This window comes from Orcinus orca, chromosome 8 (assembly GCF_937001465.1).
Source record: "Orcinus orca chromosome 8, mOrcOrc1.1, whole genome shotgun sequence".
In the NCBI taxonomy this organism is placed as follows: domain Eukaryota; kingdom Metazoa; phylum Chordata; class Mammalia; order Artiodactyla; family Delphinidae; genus Orcinus; species Orcinus orca.
Window position 1 is genome coordinate 49,069,930 of NC_064566.1, and position 13,443 is coordinate 49,083,372.

General features: G+C 38.6%; 1 pseudogene; it reads left to right on the forward strand.

Annotated features, from left to right (window-relative positions):
* Positions 1 to 8,284: 8,284 nt before the first annotated feature.
* LOC101284273 (olfactory receptor 52K1-like) lies at positions 8,285 to 11,095 on the forward strand (annotated as a pseudogene).
* Positions 11,096 to 13,443: the final 2,348 nt, after the last annotated feature.

Genomic DNA, 13,443 nt, shown 5'->3' on the forward strand with positions numbered 1-13,443 from the left:
GCCATTATGGAAAACAGTATGGAGATTACTCAAAAAATTAAAAGTGGAAATACAATATGATCCAGCAATTCCAATTCTGGGTATATATCTGAAGAAAATGTAAACACTAATTCAAAAAAACATGTACTCTAATGTTCATAGCAGCATTATTTACAACAGCCAAGATATGGAAACAAGCTAGGTATCCAACTACAGGTTAATAGATAAAGAAGATGTGATGGTATTTAATAGTATACATATTATATATATAATATACATATTATATATATAAATCAGCCCAAATAAGAATGCCATAAATAAGAATGAAATTTTGCCATTTGCAACAACACAGATGGACTTGGAGGATATTATACTCAGTGAAGGAAATCAGATAGACATAAATACTATATGTTTTCATTCATATTTGGGATGTGAAATAATCTATAAAAATATTCATTCACTATGTTGTACACCTGAAACTAATATAATGTTGTAAATCAACTACACTTCAAAAAAAACCCCAGAAAATTGCTGATGAGGATGTGGGGAAATTGGAACCCCTTATACACTGTTGATGGGAATATAAAAAGGTATAACAGTATGGCAGTTTCTCAAAAAATTAAAAATAGAATCACCATATGATCCAGCAATTCCAAATCTGTATATATACCCAAAACAACTGAAAGCAGGGTTTCAAAGGGATGTTTGTACACCCATTCCTTTAGTAACGTTATTTATAATATGTATGAGGTGGAAGCAACCCAAGTGTCTAAGTATGGATAAAAGGATAAACAAAATGTGATGTATACAAATAATAGAATATTATTTAACCTTAAAATGAATGGATATTCTGACACATGCTGCCACATGGATGGACCTCGAGGACATTATACTAAAAGAAATAAGCTGGTCACAAAAGACATATACTACGTGACTCCACTTATATGAGGTACCTAAATCGTCAAATTCATAGAGATAGAAAATAGAATGGTGGTATCCCAGGACAGAGGGGAAGGAGGAATAAGCTTTTACTGTTTAGTGTGTACAGAGTTTTAATTTTTCAAGATGAAAAGAGTTCTGGAGATGGATGGTGATGATTGCACAACAGTATGAATGTATGTAATACTACTTAACTATACACTTCAAAATGGTTAAGATGCTAAATTTTTGGTGATGTGTCTTTTGCCACAATTTAAAAAAACCATAAAGGAGTTCTAATATATGTCCTTATGAGAAGAGGAAATTTGGACATGGACACACACAGAGGGAAGACCCTGTGAAGGTACCGGGAGACAAATGCCAGGTACAAGCTAAGGAGAAAAGCCTCAGAAGAAACCAACCCTGCCAGCACCTTAACTTGGACTTCTAGCCTCCAAGATTGTGAAAAAGTAAATTTCTCTTATTTAAGCCACCCAGTATATGGTGCTTTATTACGAGAGCTCAGCAAACTTGTACACCATCATACAACATCTTTCACAGATGTATTTTTGCACTTTTATCCAATGATCCCTTTGTTTCCTCAGAGACTACTGTTTATGAATTATGTACATCTATCTCTACATATTTCTATCTTTATTTTTTATCTTTGACAGAGAATCTCCAAGCCTGTGTCAAATGGGATATGAAAGGTTGGAAGTTGTCAAAGAGGGAAGGGTACAGAAAGAACCCAGAGACCTACTTATGCTGTTTCTATCTTTACTCTCATAATTCCCTCTGACACACACACACACACACACACACACACACACACACGTAAATCCCCAAGAAAATAAGATTCTACCTTTAGTTCCTATGTGGTCAAAACTTCTTTCTTGTTTTTTGTTTGTTTGTTTTTTTAGCATAGTGGGGACAGTTGGAAAGCTTAAAAATGACAGTAAATTCTAACAACACATAGAGAGTAACATGCCTTAAAAGAAACAATTTTCAAAACAGAGGTCTGCTTATCCCCTCGAGGACTGTGCAAGGAATATCACCAGCCTGTAGGTCATATCCATTCCCAATGAAGAAGGAATGGCTTTGTTTCCAGTACAAGTTCAATATCACAAGGCTCCCACAGTCAGGTGATACCTCTAACACCAGAGCAACCGTGATTAGTCACAAACAGTAAAAGGAAATTACCTTCTGTATTTGCTCATCTGAGTGTGGCATACAAACAAAGCATGAACAAGAAATGGGAGCAGCCTATAGGTACATAAAATTTTACTGTCACGCAGGAATATGAGATTATGAAAAAGAAGCCTGATGCATTAGTTTGGGCCTAGTGACGATATTTCTAATCACCTAATAACTAGACTTCCCAACATCCCAAATGAGGGTGCAGAGCTGCATATCACCTATGAAGTAGCAGGAACAGTGCCTGAGGGTAGGACTTAGTTCTGCTCAGCGATCGCACAACTCCTTCCTTCTGTTACTTGAGTCAAAACTCTTGCTGTTATCTTTAAATCTCTTTTCTCTTAAATCCTATATCTAATCTTTTAAGAAATCCCATTGGCACATTTTAGAAATAATACAAAATCTGATGACTTCTCACCTCATGCATTGTTACCACTTTGGTTATGAAACATCATGTTCTCTGGATTACTGTAGGACCTCTCCCTGCTTCTACCCTCACCTCCTTCCTCTGTTCTTATCACAGAATTCAGAAGCAAGCTTTTAAAAACATATGTCAAGTCATGCCAATTCTCTGCTCAAAACTCTGGCTTTTACCCTGAGAAAAATTAAGAACGTTTGCTAAGTCCTTACCTGGTCTAAGTTTCTGTGTGATCACAAAACTCAGCTAGCCAAAGACAAACAAACAAGCAAAGGAACAAACAAGCTAAAAAAAAAAAAAAGTGCCAGAGTGGGTGTGAAAGACACATTAAAAATTAAATTCATGGGACCAAAAATAAAAAAAGAGAAAGCAGAATAAAATTGAATAATAGCTTTAAATGGGTAAAAGAAGAGAATAGCTTATCCAGAATTCTATTCCCAGTGAAAATATCTTTTGAGATTGAAGATGATTGAAAGAGTTTTATAAACAATTATTGATGGAGAGCATCACTAGTAGGCCTGCACTAAAAGCAAAACTAAAAGTTCTTCAGGCAGAAGAAAAGTGAATCAGATAGAAACATAGAATTGCAGAGAGAATGAAGAATACCAGAAAAGTTAAATATGTGGATAAATGTAAATTAATATTGATGCACCAAAGTCAGGAAAACACACATGGAATTGAGCAGAGATGTTCCAGTATTCTATCTGTTATCTCCAACACAGTTATCTAGCCTATGGTCACTCCCCACTCCATGTCTTTTTCATCCTTTCCCCATGACATCAGGCTTTAGGCCCCCAGAATGGAGTCAGGGGGCAAAATAAGGTATTTTGTCCCCTCAAGCCCTGCCTGCTTTATCTGGCTCTTGTCTGGACATTCCGACTAAAAGCTATAGTCGCTCAATTAAGTCTGTATCACCTCAGCCTTCCTGGCCATGGCCTAGATCCCCATTTCCTATGAGTGTGCTATTTCTAACTTAACAGTGTGTCCTCTGTTCCATGATTAGCTTCCTCTCAACGCAAGCCTGTTTTTTCTCCATCTTGCTTGCTTTGGTCCTGATGCCAACTTTTGGACTATCTATGCTTGGTTAATTTAGGCTCCAACTTTAAAGGTATTATGCAGGAATTCCACTTTATCTTAACATCTCAGGGTATCAGGCCTATCTTTGGAGCTGGAGGTTGTGGGCTCTGGGGGATTGAGTTCACTGAATCAACTACCCCTGGAGGCTAACAATAAGGGAAGATAAAGTTAGGTCCAGGTATCTCTGTAGGAAGGGAGTGGGTGTGATTGAGGTACCTAGATCTGAAATTACTTTTCTTAAAGTATCATGGGGAATTAGGGCAGGTAAAGTTCATGGTGGACCCTGATAAAAACTGGCTTCTGACTCTGGACTTTGCAAAACAGCAGATATTAAAGTCAGTTGTAGGTAGAAAGATCAACCTTTATTATTTATAGATGGTTGGTAATTATTTATTGATAATTATAATAATAGTACCTTCTCAAATATATACTTATATCCTCCCTTCATCCTGTGAATTAGGAAAAATTGAGAATATTATCTCCATTTTAGATATAAGAAACAGAGTAAAACCAGAGAAAGTGCCATTCCAAAGTTATAAGCTGGAAATCAGTGCCAATATGTAACATGTATGCAAAACAAATACCTAAGAGATGATCTTGGCCTTAGCCTGGTTCAGCTAGAACTCCTGCCCTTACAGGTCCTATCAGATAGGACTTGGTTGCAGTTTACATGTTCTAATGGGGCTCTCTTTCTTAGAAGACACTGTATATGTAGGGTAGGAATAAGGAGAGGCACATGAAAGACCAAGGTACAAGCGGGCTGTACCTGAAGTGCTCACAGCCTCTGGAGAGCAAGAAATGACCTTTGGGAGGCATGAATTGGCACCACTAAATATGGACAGGACATGGGCTGCAGAAAACCCCAGGGGTGGAGCCCTGGGATAGGGGAACCCTAGTGTCAACCCTCAGAGAAGAGATTAGAAAAATGTATCTGAGCAATCCAATTTCTTTACCAGGATTACATTTTTCTTTGTGTGAGAAAGGAGTACTTTCTCACACTGACTGTACTCTCACTCTCTGTACTGACTACTACACAGAGTAGTCAGTTATGTTCTGAAAATGTACAGAGTAAGCCAGGGAAATGTAGAGACTCAGAGGTAAAGTTAAATATGTTTGGTTTTGTGGAAATGCATATTTACTGAAGGTAAAGTTGCAACAGGTATATGGGATCATTAACAGTCATTTATAGAGTGCTTGATATGTACCTGGCACTGTTTGGGGCACTGAAGATAAACCAGTGAAAAACAAAAGAAGTTCCTGCTGTCATAATTTTGTTTCCTACAAAGCTAAGTCCTTGGTTCCAGAGAATATTAGTAAGACATGCAAAAAGACTTTCCAATGAGAAGAGGATGTTATGCTGATACATGCAACCAAGGCTAGTGGGGGGTTCCTTAGAACTTCTATCATGGATGAAAAATTAGATGAGAAGCAACTATTCTAGGATTGGATCAGATAGGGAGGTCTTCTAACAAAGTGAGGAGACATTTTCCATTAGTCTGGTTGTTCATGCTTCATTTGGTGAAATATTCAACACAGTATGTATGCCAGAGGTTGGGGGTCATAGAAGTGAATGAAGGTACAGTCCCTTTGCTCTATCCTTCACTTCAGAATATGGCAGGTAACTGTGGAAGGATAGAAATTGGAGAACAAAAGCAGAAATGTTTAAAAAATTTTAGGAGTCTTTTTTTTTTCTCTATTTTATTTTAACATCTTTATTGGAGTATAATTGCTTTACAATGGTGTGTTAGTTTCTGCTGTATAACAGTGAATCAGCTATACATATACATATATCCCCATATACCCTCCCTCTTGCGTCTCCCTCCCACTCTCCCTATCCCACCCCTCTAGGTGGTCACAAGCACTAAGCTGATCTCCCTGTGCTATGCAGCTGCTTCCCACTAGCTATCTACTTTAAGTAATTGACAGATGATGGTGGTTTGAATAGAGTGGAGGTAATTAAATCAGAGTAGGCAACTTTGTGACTTACTGTGGAGGTGGACCCAATTGGACCTGCTAATGTGGTGCAGAAAGTAAAGGGTGGAACAAAGGTTCACTTGATTTTAGGTGGAGCAGCTGATTGAAGAGGATATTGCATGTTGATGTATGAAATTCACAGAGGGCAGAAATCAATATTTCTGCCTTAAGCATTATAGGTTGAGATATCTGCAAGACTGCTACATGGGGTTATTAAATAGACAGTTGGATATGCTAGTCTGTGGCTCAGAGGGAAGGTAAGACATGGAAATTTATTTGTGAAGTTTTAGCGTCTGAGAACAAAATCCATGGTAAACAAGTACAACACCTAGAAAGAGAACAATGTTCAAAGACTTTTCAGAAGCAATATTCTCCTTCCTCTCCTGTGTTTTAAGTTTTCCCTTGCTACTGGATAATTCTCCTCAGCTTAAAAACATGCCATTTTCTCTTCCTTCTTAAAAACAAATGAACACCCCCACACTTCCACACACACACACATCCATGCACGCATACACACACACACACACACACACACACACATAACCTTGCCTTTACTCCACTTTCCTTTGCAGCCAGTGTCCCTTTTACTGATGGTCTTTGCAGCAAACCTCCTCAAAAGAGTGAGCCATGTGAACCAATTTCAATTCCTCCTATTTTTCTTATCTAACTCAGTCAAACCAGGTTTTTCCTCCCTCTATTCAAAATTTTTCTTACCAAGGTATCCAGTTTACCTCATTTCTAAACACAAGGCCAATTCTCTGTACTGGAATTATTTGACTCATCAGTAGCACTTAGTATGGTAATAGTCCCCTCCTCCTTAATACACTACATTCAACAGCCTATCAAGACAGTACATCATCTTTAAAAGTCTCTGATAGGTTGCCCATTCTCAGTCTCTTTTGCTGACTCTTCCTCCATTCGCCTCAATTTCTACTTTACTCCAGTTCTTAATATTGGGATTTAGTTCTTGGTTCTCTGCTCTTTATGAACACTCAGTGCCTTGGTGATCTCAGCTTCATAGCTATTAATATTATCTATTTCCAGTGATCATAAGTTTATATCAGCAGCCAAGATCTGTCTTGAACTCCAGACTTGTATATCTAAATATATCAACATGTTCACTTGGATTTCTGATTGACTTCCTAAATAAAACATATCCAAAATTAAAATGTTGATCTTCCCCTTCATAGCCTCCCCCATCTCAACTGAGAGCAACTTCTTTTTTCAGTTGCTCAAGCCAAATATCTTGGTGTCATCTTTGACTTCCTTTTCTCTCATGACCTGTATTTAATCTGTCAAAAAATCCCATGGCTCTTTTCTCAAATATATCCCAAATCTGAATCACTTCTTACCACATATGCTGCCACCTTGGTTCTTAGCCAACATTCTCCTTCCCTGATTACAGCCAGCCTCTAGAGTCTTTTTTTCCTTCTGTTTTTGCCCTTACCATTTCATGCTATTCTCATTACAGAAGATGCAAAAAAACTTTAAAAATATATTTTTCAAGTCTATCACTTTTCTTCTCAAAAAAAAGTGTCAGTGAGAGAAATAAGCAGCATTTGCAAAGTTCTATGAAGACCTATAGGGCCCTGTGTGATCTGGATCTAAATATATGACCTCTAGAAATCTCCCACTCATTCACATCATCTAACTACATGGACCTCTAGCTGATCTTTGAGCCCTCAGTGTATTCTGTCTTAGGGCATTTGTTCTGACTGTTCCCTTTGCTTAGAGTTCTTCACACAAGGGTAATTCCCTATATTCTCCATCTTTGATGCCTGTCTCATGTCCTCTCATCCACCTTTTTGCTCAAGCCATTGCTGTGGCAACCACTTGAGTGCAGTTAGAACCTGACTGCACCTTACTCAGCTGTTTCCTGCCCCTGTGTTTCTCTGCTCCATGGTGTGGCGTACCTGAAGGAGACTGCTCAGGTGTTCTGGAGCCTATGTGAACCTGAAGTGTGAAGAAATTAACCCTTGACCTGGTGGTGGGGTGGAAACCAGTGGATAAATATACCCCTCTTTTGTGTCTTGAGTAGATAATTCTGAGGTGCCTTCTACATGGTTCTTCATGGGGGATTGGACACAGTTGATAGCATTATCCAGCTCAGTACTGCACTTTTGGATATGCTTCTCTGCTTTCCCGTTTTACTATGTCATCCCACTCTTGCTTCCTATTATTTTCTCCACATAAACCACCTGCATGGAACCCCAAGTTCTTTTAAAGAAGCCAGAAACCAAGCTAATTTATTTTCTCACCTCAATCTTTGCGTAAGTTCCCTTCTTGATCTCTTTATTTAAAATTGCTACCTTACCACTCCTCCAACTTCAGGATTTACTATCCTCATCACCCTGTTTTTTTTCACTATAATAATACCTTCAATCATACTATGTAATTCAATTATTACGTTCTTTTATTAGAACAAACGTTCTACTAAAGGTATTAGTCTGCTTTGTTCTTGGATTTATCCCTAACCTATTCAGTAAAAATATTTTTCCAGAAATTTACTGAATATATTTACTGAATGTTCTGTGAATATAAAATTGACCACATCTCAATACTGAGCCCTTCAGGAATTCAATATTTAGAGGTAAGGCAGAAAAAGGAGTGAAATGAGAATCTAAGAAGGTAGGAAATGGTAATATCATCGTACCAAAGAGAAAAGAGGGTTATAAAAAGGAGAGAGTTGTAATTCAGATAAAAGTTGCTGAGAGGCTGAGTTGCATGAAAGAAGGTAAGTTACAATGGCACCATCATCATGGAGGTCATTGGTGGTGAATGAGAGCAGTTCCAGGGAAGTAATGGGAATGAAATGTTTTATTACCAAATGCTATTTGAATCAGTTGAGACTGAATATAAGCATTTCTAGATGTTTTCTGTGAAAAGCAGCAGAGATTTGAGGTAATAGAAGGAGGAGAACATAAAAACAAGGGAGGGAGGATATTAATCAATATAATTTTTTAAAGAAAAGTGTAGTTCTATGGAGGAGGAGAGATGTAAATGGCAAATAAAGCTCTGCAAACACTAAAGAATTATACAAAAAGATCTTATACATAATCCCACTTACACTCTCTACAGCCTTCACTAAGTGAGGTAGAGCATTGCAATTCCCCATTTACAAAGAAACAGGCTTGGAGATAAGTGATATGTGCAAGGTCATGCAGCTAGTATAAGTGGCAGTCATGATTTGATACAAGACCTTCAGATTCTAAATTTTTTCTCTACCGCATGGAAAGAAATTAGGTTGTTTTCAATTTGGATATGCTGAACTTGTATTGCATATAAAGCATTTTAATGGAAGAAATAAAGCCTTGTTATTTAGGACACTGGAATTGGAGAAAGCTAGAACCAGCTGCCTAACACTACTATGATATTTTAGAGATTTTAAGTTTCCAAAAATTTTCTAATATTGACAAGAGAGCAAGTTCTTTCAGTACTTACTTTATTCAGTGTTATGGTAAATGTTTTAAATTCATTATCTTGTTAATGCTCATAAAAAAAACACATTACCTGGACCTAGAAGAGAGAAGAGTAGCTGTGTAAAAACTGGGCCACTCCAATGTTTAAGGACTCGAAAGAAAAGAGAAAAATAAGAGGGAAAGATTAAATAGTGTTAGGAATAAAGGGCTTTTTTAAAAATGGAAGCCAGATATCAGTCTTACTGAAGATGAGAAGTCTTCTGTGATGAAAATGAAGGAGCTGGAAGATGGATGGAGGGAGAGCCACATGAATATGGAAGTTAATTTGAATTGAGATGATGGAGAATCAAAAGAGGTGGTTCATTTTTCAGCAAGCTGGAGGCAGAGCTGTATTTACAGAGATTTGTGGTTGTGGAAGGGACTTGGGAGATATATTCTAGAACAGTTCTCTCCAGTAGAACTTTCTGCAGTGATGGAAATATTCTGTATCTGAATGGTCCAATATTGTAGCCACTAGTTACATGTGTTACTGAGCACTTAAAAAGTGTTTTGTGTGACTGAAGTATTGAATTTTAATTTAATTTCAACAAATTTAAATAGCCATGTGTGGCTAGTGGCAACCACATCAGATGTAGTAGTGTTAGAGAAAATATACAGATTGTGTAATTAATATGGGCATTGGAAATTGCATGCCCCTATTAATTGACTTATCGAGGCACCCAAGCCTGAGATTTCTAAACAGAACATTGGCTTTTGTGATTGTGAGTTTAGCTTGATTATCATATAGAAAGGTACCAATGTATATTCTAAGGAAATTGGTTTAAATGTATTTTTACTTCTTTTTATCAGGGTATTTCTGACATCACCATGAACACAGAAAACACTACCTTTTCTCCGTTCCTTTATAAAATTGTCTTGTGATATCCATTTTAATGATGTTTAATGTTCTATCTATTAAATGAGATTCAAAGTTCCTTAAGGGTAGAAAATATGGGTTATGCTTCTCCATGTCTATGTCTATGTCTTCTCTAGTCTATCAGGACTACTAATTTTGTTTAAGGTCCAGCAATGAGAATAAGGGCTAATCCTCCCAAGAAGTTATACATGGGAGAAGGGACCCTGTAAAAACTGACAAGGAGAATCTTTAGGAGACTTGCTAGCCTCTAATATTACCTCAATCCATCCAGTTGCCTTCCTGTTGGTAGGAATTCCAGGTTTGGAGCAACTGCATGTCTGGATCTCCATTCCCTTCTGCTTCGCCTATACTCTGGCCCTGCTTGGTAACCTGCACCCTCCTCTTCATCATTCGAGGTGATACAGCCCTCCACAAGCCCATGGGCCTCTTTTTGGCCGTGTTGGCAGCCACTGATCTGATCTTCTCTTCTACAACACTTCCCAAAATGCTGGCTATTTTTTGGTTCAGAGATCAGGAGATCAACTTCTATGCCAATCTAGTCCAGATGTTCTTTCTCTACTCCTTCTCTATCATGGAGTCAGCAGTGCTGCTGGCCATGGCCTTTGACCACTATGTGGCCATCTGCAAGCCACTGCACTATATCACCATGCTTACTGGGCCACTTATCACCAAGACTGGCTTGGCTGCTGTGACTCAGGCTGTGACACTAATGACTCCACTCCCCTTTCTGCTTAGATGCTTCCATTACTGCTGAGGTCCAGTGATTGCCCACTGTTACTATGGGTACGTGGGTGTGGTAAGGCTGGCCTGTGGGGACATTCGCTTCAACAATATCCATGGCATTGCCGTGGCCATGTTCATAGTGGTGTTGGACCTGCTCTTTTTTGTCCTGTCTTATATCTTCATCCTTTGCGCAGTTCTACAGCTTGCCTCTCAGGAGGCCCACTACAAGGCCTTTGGGACATGTGTGTCCCACATAGGTGCTATCTTGTCCACCTACACACCTGTGGTCATCTGCTCAGTGATACACCGTGTGGCTCACCGGGATGCCCCTCATGTCCACATATTCCTTGCTATCTTTTATCTTCTTTTCTCACCCATGGTCAATCCCATCTATGGTGTCAAGACCAAGCAGATTTGTGATCATGTGCTCAGTCTATTCCAGAGAAAGAATGTATAGATACATACTTTCTTCCTTAACCACTAGTCCAGGACCTATCAGTCCAGTGGATACTGAATTGAGATGGAGAGGGAAAATCTCAGAAAGAAAATTTCAGAGTTTGGCAATTCTCCAGTATGACAAGGTCCCACTTCTCACAGATCTACCAGTCAGATCAAACCGGGTGTGTCGCTATAGTCTGATAGCAGAGGTTTGACCTTCCTATTCTTATAGGTTCATCACATGATAAAGGAAAACATAAAGAACCTCTCAAAGCATTATTGTCATCTAGGTGAAAGACGGTCGAAATACTGCCTGAGATTGGCACAAGAAACTGAGGTCTTGGTGAACTCTTCATCCAGACTGAGGAATTGAACCACAAATTTTATGACTAAAATGCCAGCACCACAACTAGTACTGAAATTGCCACAAAATCCTTCTGATAAGTGGCCTCCAGCCTCTGCCACTCTTTTTTAGCCTACTACCACTCAATGTTATTAGCTCTACAGTTGGACAGCTCCACTTCCAATGAGACTTATTCCTTCCATTAAGTCAGTTCCTTTCTGACTTCTGACTCATACTAATGACCAATTCTTTTATTGAACACTTAGCAGAAGAGTCTCCTGACATCCATTTATATAAACTTATATCATCATGTAACTAACTTTTCACATGTATATGCCTTCTGTCTCCAAAAAAACTTAGTAATATTTATTGAATGAATGAATAGAAGAGCTGAACATGATCCTTGAGCTATGGAATGTAGAAACAGTAATTAATACCCTTCCAACTTAAAGTTGAGACTGCTGAAGCTAAAGAAGAAAATAGTTACAATACATAATTGCGATAGGCTGAATTACTGTTAGGATATTTATTCTCTTGTCCCTCTACCATGCGAGAGGGTTTTCCTCACTCAAGGAATGTTAAATATTGACTTTCTTTGACCAGTGGAATTTGAATGGTCTTGAAATGTGCCACAATCATCAGAAATGTTAAAATGTGTTGTGTAGCTTGGCTCAGTAGCGCTCAATTTTCTCCTCTGCTTACGACAATGATCATGTCCCCAGAGTTCTTCCTTCAATCTAGACCAGTGATAGAAAAGATACATGGAGCAGATGTGAATCTGACTCACAGCCTGGAATATAGCCACAGATGACCCACAGTGTTCATATAACATGAGCAAGGATGATTTTGTTGGGTTTATTTTTTTGTAGTAAACCACTGAGATTTGGAAGTTGTTTCATCGAATAAGCCAGGGAAAGCTGATCGTTGGAGTTGTGAGCTCTTTCTTGCACTCCAACTCATGACAGTTCAAGACCAAGTATTTAAAGAAAAGAAAATGCACTATTTCTTCTTCTAGTATATCTTAAAAATGATACTGGGTTTCACTTATCTTTCTGCTTTTGTCTTCTTATGCAAACTCTAATAATTGAACACTCCTTTAGTCAGTTCTTTGTAAAAAGAATCTCTCATACACACTTTTCGTGAAGGCCTGCTTATACAACCATGTTCTGTTTTTCATTTTGTGACCCTTTTCTTTCTTCAGTAATAATTAAAAGAAGTTTCTTCGATTCTAAGAAAAGAACACAGAAACCTGACAGTCTCTGAAAAAGCATCTCCTGACCCTCCAGGCCCATGTTGTGTCACGGCTTGCCTCTTAGGCACACATGAAGGTTGGTGGTTTCAATGGGTCTCTGGCCAGTTCCCAGTGTCTCAGTCATCCAGACGTTGAGGTGGGGTAATTGGACAGCAAGGCAAGAAGCAGTATGAAACAAAGGCCTCTGACTCTGTCCCCTAAGACTTCCCAAACTCTAGTTTGGTTTTTCTCAGTAGAGATGAAGCATTCTATGTGACAAATTGTTCAAAAATATTCACTCTCCCAGAGTATACTTCCCCACATATTGACCATGAGGATAGCCATCTGCATCACTTTGATCAATGGGGTATAAGCAGATGTGGTACAAGCAGAGGCTTGAAATTTGCTTATACAGTCGGGCTTGTTGTCTTCTGACTCTGCTGCACCATGAGAATGTGCCCTGGTTAGCACACTGGTCCAAGGAGGATGAGGGAAAAGTGGAGCAGAGCTGCCTGATCAACTTGCAGCTTGAAGCAGAGCCTCACAGCCAAGTCCAGCTTGGATCATCAGATCCTCTGCTGACCTTCAGATGCATAAGCAAATCCAGTTGAGATCAGCAGTCATCTCAGCCAATCTCCAGATGTATGAGAGATACATTTTTATGTATGTACAACATACATTTTATGTTGTATGCCACTGAGATTTTTGTGGGTATTTGTTCCACAGTACATTCTGGAAAATAACTGTTTCTGTCATTATTATTTAGTAAATTGAATATAATTGATTAAGTATTCCCAGGATATAAGATCTGAT